This window comes from Phacochoerus africanus, chromosome 6 (assembly GCF_016906955.1).
Source record: "Phacochoerus africanus isolate WHEZ1 chromosome 6, ROS_Pafr_v1, whole genome shotgun sequence".
NCBI lineage: Eukaryota > Metazoa > Chordata > Mammalia > Artiodactyla > Suidae > Phacochoerus > Phacochoerus africanus.
The window spans coordinates 100,898,057-100,905,303 of record NC_062549.1 but is presented as its reverse complement, the minus strand read 5'-3'; the positions used below and the strand labels follow the sequence as shown (position 1 = coordinate 100,905,303).

The window sequence follows — 7,247 nt, the reverse complement described above, 5'->3', positions numbered from 1 at the left end:
CATTTCTCTCTCACCCTCACTCCCCCTTACTCTATTTCTTTCTTGGTCTCTTTTGTCCTTTTTAAAAAATCATTTATTTGTCAAAGACACAGAGTTGTTTGTTTTGTAGCATTCCCACAGTCTAAATTGTATACCTGGGTATACTGTAGTAAATTCTTCGGTCCTCCATATTTCCTCTTTGGTAGGAGAATCTAGAGCAGCACTGTAATAGAAAAAATTTGCAAGCCATATATGTAATTTAAATTTTTCCAGTAGCCACACTGAAAACCAAAACCTATCAACCCACAATAATACAAATATAATCTTCTACATAGCTAATTAATGCTATGCATTAAAGGAAATAGAATTGTACCAAAGTTTTAAAATTGTGTTTAGTAGAAAAATATTTCACATGTCCTCAGTTTTTAAGTTTACATTTACATAAATGATAAATCACATACAATTAAAATCCAGTTCCTCCGTCCTACTAGCCACATTCTGAGTATTCGATAGCCACATGTGTCTAGTGGTCACTATTTCGGCCCTGGCCGATGTAGAGACTGATGACATTCAATGTTTGATACACTGGCAAGACTATCTCAAAAGTAGTGTTTGCTATGTGATCAGGAGGCACATGAGGTCCTGCGTGGTTCTTCTAAAGACATTAGCAGCCCTTTGACTTCAAGGCCTGGATCCAGTAACTGACGACATGGAGTAAAATGGTGATATTCCATGGTCATATCTTATCACCTGGAACACTTGCCTAAAGAGAAACTTCCCCTGAATACTAAATAGTATTTAATTACTTAGTGGGACCATCTACAAAGAAAACTGCAGCTTAATGAGCAATTCACCAAACATCTTCTTTTATTTCTCTTTTATTTTATTTCTCTTTCTTCCCCATGCTAACATGAATTCAAAGTTTTATTTCTCTTTCTTTTTTATTTTTATTTTATTTTTATTTCTCTTTCTTCCCCATGCTAACATGAATTCAAAGTTTCAAACATATTGAAGCGTTCCAACCCATTGCAGTATAGTCCTTCCTGATACTCCAATTACTTCTGTTTCAGTAGTGAATGTGACTCTCATCTGGCTCCTTCATCCTTTGGGTAAGATTTTTTTTTTTTTGTCTTTTTGCCATTTCTTGGGCCGCTCCCGCGGCATATGGAGGTTCCCAGGCTAGGGGTCGAATTGGAGCTGTAGCCACCAGCCTACGCCAGGGCCACAGCAACGCGGGATCCGAGCCGCGTCTGCGACCTAGACCACAGCTCACGGCGAGGCCGGATCATTAACCCACTGAGCAAGGGCAGGGACCGAACCCGCAACCTCATGGTTCCTAGTCGGATTCGTTAACCACTGCGCCACGACGGGGACTCCTGGGGAAGATTCTAACAGTCTTTGAGACCTTTCCAGATAGCAGTATGTCAAGATGCTTCTGTGTCATCTTGAAAATTTACTGCTCCTGACCTAGACTCAGTCATTTCTCTAAGAATCTGGTTCCTTTTCATGCAAAGCACTATTCGCCTCTCAAATTGTGTAACCTAGAGATACTCACTGAAGTTGGTTTATTTCTAGGCTTTCCAGTGGCCAAAACTAGGAAATACATACTCATATTTGCATGGACTCCTGTATTCACGTATAGTCACAAGCATGAACAATTCGGATTTAGAACTAAGGGGTTTTTTTTTAATTGAAATCTATATTTCATCTGCATCTCTCTTCTCTAATACCAGGATTTTTGTTTTTAAGGACCCTGGGAGTAAGAGGAATACAGCACTCTATAGTCTCTCATGCTTTTTCCCACATTACGTGGACAAAAGAATAATGACATACCAACAATGCCACTAACAACAGAATAGGGGAAAGCATATTACTGTGTTTTAGTTGCTTTACGACTTATCCATCCAGTTGTTCCATAAACAGGACACCCATGTTCGTTTTTACATTGTGGTTTCAACCTTTAGAGGGGATTTTTAAAATTTAATTTTATGACTAAGTAAAATTTAATTTTTTGATTAAAAAAATGAATGTGGTTTCCAATTCAAATCTAACCAAACAAGGTATATCCAATACAGTCCAGCCTTGATTGTAAGACCTGCAAAATGTCTCAAAAGCCTGGGTAGAGGTGAACCAGGGACCCCTGGTCTCCACAGACGCTTGACTCTGTGGCCCAGGCTCCTCTTTCTGGCTGAGCTTGGAACAAAAGGACGAGATTTTCTGGAGTCAAGGCTAAAATCTTCGCCTAACGGTGGCTTTTCGTGTCCAAGAGAGCTTTAGGAGGGAGACATTGTGAATAAAATCTGAATAAAGTGGTACTGGATCAATTAAAAATCGCAGTAAAACAAGGCACCAGAATAAAATACAGTACTTCCAATTCCGGTCTGAACCACCAACACGAAAGCTTAGAGGCAGTCACCCTGGCTGATCAGGGACATCACAGCCCCTCATACCGACCATTTACTCAGAGGGACAACCCTGCAGGTGCAAGACGCGCGGTGTGAAGTGGTGCTGGATTCAGCCTCTGCCTTTTACTGCAGGGTCCCAGGGTAACCTGACCGGCGGCGGGGCCTTAAATGCCACGGACAGGCAGAGCCGCCCTGGTCCAGCGGGGACACCGCATTCCCCTTCACTTGCCCGCCAGGTCCGTGGGGCCCGTGCAGCTAAAAGAAGCCGGTTTCAGGGACCCAGAGTCCTGGTTCCGACTTCCTGAGGAGGAGGTAGCCCAATGCTAGGGACGCGGCTGTGCGGCGCCCACGGCTGCAGGAGCCGGGGAGGGGGGCGGGCAGAGCCCGGGTCCTGCCTCCAGGGATCCAGACCTTGGGATCAGAGAGCAGGACTGAGGGAAATGAGTAAAAGCGTCGCCCAAAGGGCGAGGTCCCACCGAGACTCGAACTCGGATCGCTGGATTCAGAGTCCAGAGTGCTCACCATTACACCATGGAACCGCCCACCGGCCTTCACCTTGCAGCCGCTGAGCCAGGCCGCGCGCAGCCCCGCCGGCCCAGGCCCCGCCTCCCGCCCGGCGCGCTCCTCACCCCGCAGACCCCAGCCCGCTTCCGCCTCGACGCCAGGAGGCTCCGGACTCGCCCGCCCGCGGCCTCCGGGCAGGTTTGTACCAGAGGACGATAAAATCCGTTGAGGTCAGCGACAGGGCAGGGCCCACCCCAACCCCTCTGTTCTGCCAGCATTTGTAGAGTTTTCTGCGCTGAAGTAGAACTCCTGCCAGAAAAAGAGTTACTTTCCTCTTTGTGTCTGTCATCTTCCCGCTCCCCTGGGAGCTCTGAACATCTTCAGAACAGCCTCTGGGACTTCCTGGGATGTCCCCTCCCTGGGACCCTAGGGTCGCAGGGCGCTGCGGGCTTTACTGGGGGAGTGTCCGCTCTGTTAGGAATCAGGTGGAAAGACGACACGTAATCTAATCTCTTATCCTAATGAGTCACTGAGCTTGTTTTCCCTTTTTCCCTTTCAAAACTGTCAAGGCCGAGCAGAACCCGCAAAGCTGGTCTCTCTCTGGACAAGAATCCACCTTCTCCCCCAGATTGCCGGCTTTTCTGACTAAAGCATCTTTCTTTTCAGCAGACACACGCACCTCCACTATTGGCTCTTGGAGGGAAAAGCCCAGAAGAAACTCTCACCTACTCACACCCGACCACGCTGCTCAGGGCGCCGGCGGTGTGGGTGCTCTGGGTAAGTTGTGTGGGGCCCGGGCCCATTTGGGTCCAACCTGATTCCTTCCTAACAGAATGGACTGTGTCCCCCGGTGAAGCCCGCAACGTCCTGCGACTCTAATCTAACCTTGGCCCTGGGGTCCCAGGGAGAAGACTTCCTGGGAAGTCCCAGGGGCTGTTCTGAGGATGCTCAGAGCTCCCAGGGCAGCGGGAAGAGGACACTTAACAAAGAGGAAAGGAACTTGTTTTTTCTGGTGGGACTTCTACCTCAGCGTAGAAAACTCCACAAATGCTGGCAGAGCAGGTGGACTTGGGGGAGGCCTGAAAGCCCTGCCCTGTCGCTGACCCCAGTGGATTTCATGTCCTCCTGGACGTTCTAACCTGCAGGGAGGCCGAGGGCAGGCAAGGCCGGCGCCCCCTGGCGTCGCGGAGGACGCGGGCTGCGCGCGGCTGAGGAGGAGCGCGCCCGGCGGGAAGCGGGTCCTGGGCCGGCGGGGCTGCGCGCGCCTGGCTCAACTGCTGGCAGGGACGGGCTGCGGGAGGGTCTGCGTTAGGGTGAGCACTCTGCACTCTGAATTCAGTGATCCCAGCCGAAGAGTCCCGGGTGGTTCCATGGTGTAATGGCGAGCACTCTGGACTCTGAATCCAGCGTGAACCCGAGTTCGAGTCTCGGTGGAAGCTCGTCTTTGGGGCGGCGCTCAGCAGTTTTTACTCACTCCTGTTCTGCGTCGGACCCACGCGCTGCCCCGGAACCGCGAGGGCCACACGGACGTGGCAGCACCCGAGTCTTGAAGGGCTCTGATGTCCGTGACCAGCCAGGGTGACTGCCTCTGAGCTTTCGTGTTAATGGTTCAAGACCTGAATTCCAGGCAGTGTTGTATTCCGGTACTATTTTATTAAGAATTTTAATTGGTCTTATTCCAGTTTATTCTGATTTTGTTCAGAATTTCTCGCCCCTAAATCTCCACTGGACACGAAAGCCGCTGTTAGGTTAAGACTGGAACCTCGACTCCAGGAAATCTCGTCCTTCCGCCCCAGAAGAGGAGCCTGGGCCTCAGATTCCAGCGTCTGAGGAGACCCCCCAGGTCCTCACCCTTTGCCGCCGGCCAGGCTCCTCCGGGTCGAAGGTGAGACTCGCAGCAGCAACTCCGAGTCCGGACCCTTGGTCTCCCCTTGGACCTGCGCCAACGAGGAGATGCCCCCCCGCCCCCCACCCCGGACGTGACCGGATGGAAACACGTTCATTCCCTTCTGCTCCGGAGAAATATTTCGTCAGGAGTCCCAAGGACGTCTTACATAGTGAAAATATTCGCCGCCAAATCATAGTTTGGGAACTTATAAAATACAACTTATGAAAAAAAAAATGTGGGGAGGTCCACTTGAAGGCGGCTGAGGAAAGGAGGGAAGAAAGAGGACGCGGCGGTAGTAGAAGGAGACAGGAAGGAACAAGGAGACAGACTCTTAAGAGGACAAGGAGCCCAGAGTTGGTGGGATGCCAGAGTTGGGTTTGGGAGAGCGAGGCTGCACTTGTGGAACGTTCCCAGGCATGATTTGACTGTCTTTTTGATCCCACGAGCATTCTGGCTCTACCAAGAAGGCCCGAAATAGGTTTGTCTGGAGTTTATCCTTGAAAATTTTTCTTTTTATCATTTGGGGGTGGGGGTGGGGGTGGGATGAGGGGGGTGCAGGGTAGGCCGGTAAATAGACTTGCAAATTCTTAGGAATAAAGGCAGGACCTTGTTGAACTCTTTGGGGTTAACTGGCATGTAGCATTCTTTGGGAAATGTTCATATTCTTGAGCGCCCATGCCCTTTTCCAGTGTTGCCATGAGCTGTGGTGTAGGTCACAGATGCGGCTCAGATCCCGCGCTGCTGTGGCTGTGGCGTAGGCCCGCGGCTACAGCTCCGATTAGACCCCCAGCCAGGGAACCTCCATATGCCATGGGTGCAGCCCTAAAATAGCAAAAATCAAACAGTTAATGTAATAATCGACCTACCAAACTATAATACAAATATATTGGAGGATAAGGCAAGGGGAGGGGTGTGTGTGTGTGTATGTTAGTGATGTAAGGAGTAAATGAAAGAAACAATGCCTAAAATTTGAAAATCAAGGATTAGAAATAATTAGGAATAAGAGCATAAACAAGTCATTGGTTACATGTGATGAAAATTTGTGGGAGTACATCAGGGGATTGCTGTTTTTCTAAACAAATTTATGAGCATATATAACTGATAAACATATACCCTAAATCAAAATAATTCCTTTGCCATATATATGTATGTGTGTGTTTATTTAAAGTTCATTATTTTCATCTTGAATATATATTTTTATGTAATCATATTAATCACTCTTTCATTTCTTTTTTTTTTTTTTGTCTCTTGCTGCTGGCCTACACCGGCACCATAGCCCACAGCAACACCAGATCTTTAACCCACTGAGCAAGACCAGGGATCGAACCCTCAACCTCATGGTTCCTAGTTGGATTCGTTTCCACTGTGCCAAGATGGGAACTCCTTAATCACTCTTTTAGTTTAAGGATTCTGGGTTTGGTATTATGTACGGAACATCTTCCCACTGTTGGTCCATAAAAATTCTGGCAAAAATAAGTTCAAGGAAATGGTAGGTAAGTACTATCCAGCTTTGGCGAAATGGTGGAGAAAAGAATATTCTTGTAAAACATTGGGAATATGACCTGCTGCATCTTCTTTTCAGGGTAATTAGGTGAGAACTAGCAAAATTAGAAATGAGCAAGTATTTTTAAAAAAAAAATTTTTTTAGGGCCACAACCACAGCATATGGAAGTTCCCAGGTTAGGGGTCAAATCGGAGCTGAAGCTGCCAGCCTACACCACAGCCACGGCAACTCCAGATCCAAGTCACAGGTCACAGCAATGCCGGATCCCTAACCCACTGAGTAAGGCCGGGGATCAAACCCACATCCTCATGGATACTAGTCAGGCTCGTTACCACTGAGCCACAACGGGAACTCCCCTCAATTTTTAAAGGCTATACTCCATTTATAGTTATAAAATATTAGGTATATTCCCTGTGTTGTACAATGTATTCTTGTAGCTTATTTATTTTATACATAATAGTTTATACCTCTTAATTCCCTACCCTTATCTTTCCCCTCCTCCTTCTCTCTCCTACTGGTAACCACTAGTTTTTTCTCTATATCTGTGAGTCTGTTTCCTTTTTGTTATATTCCCTAGTTTATTGTATTTTTTAGATTCCACATGTAAGTGATATCATACAGTATTTGTCCTTCTCTGTCTGACTTATTCATTTATCATAATACCCTCCAAGTCAATCCTGTTGTTGCAAATGACAAAATTTCATTCTTTTTAATGGCCAAGTAGTATTCCAGAGTGTATGCATGTGTGTGTGTGTGTGTGTGTGTGTGTGTGTGTGTGTACACCACATCCTCTTTATCCATTCATCTGTTGAGGGACACTTAGGTTGCTTTCATATCTTGGCATTTGTAAATAATGCTGCTATGAATTTTGGGGTGCATCTATCTTTTTGAATTAGTGGGGTTTTGTTGTTGTTGGTGGTGGTTTGTCTATATACTTAGGAGTGACATTGCTGGGTCATGTGGTAGT

At 47.3% G+C, this 7,247-nt stretch overlaps 2 non-coding genes across 2 annotated transcripts; one reads left to right on the top strand and one right to left on the bottom strand.

Moving 5' to 3' along the window:
• Positions 1-2,851: 2,851 nt before the first annotated feature.
• On the bottom strand, positions 2,852-2,923 carry TRNAQ-CUG (transfer RNA glutamine (anticodon CUG)). The gene has a single exon. It is a non-coding gene; the product is annotated as a tRNA-Gln (tRNA).
• A 1,329-nt stretch (positions 2,924-4,252) lies between these two features.
• TRNAQ-CUG (transfer RNA glutamine (anticodon CUG)) lies at positions 4,253-4,327 on the top strand. Its single transcript has one exon. It is a non-coding gene; the product is annotated as a tRNA-Gln (tRNA).
• The last annotated feature ends 2,920 nt before the right edge of the window (positions 4,328-7,247 follow it).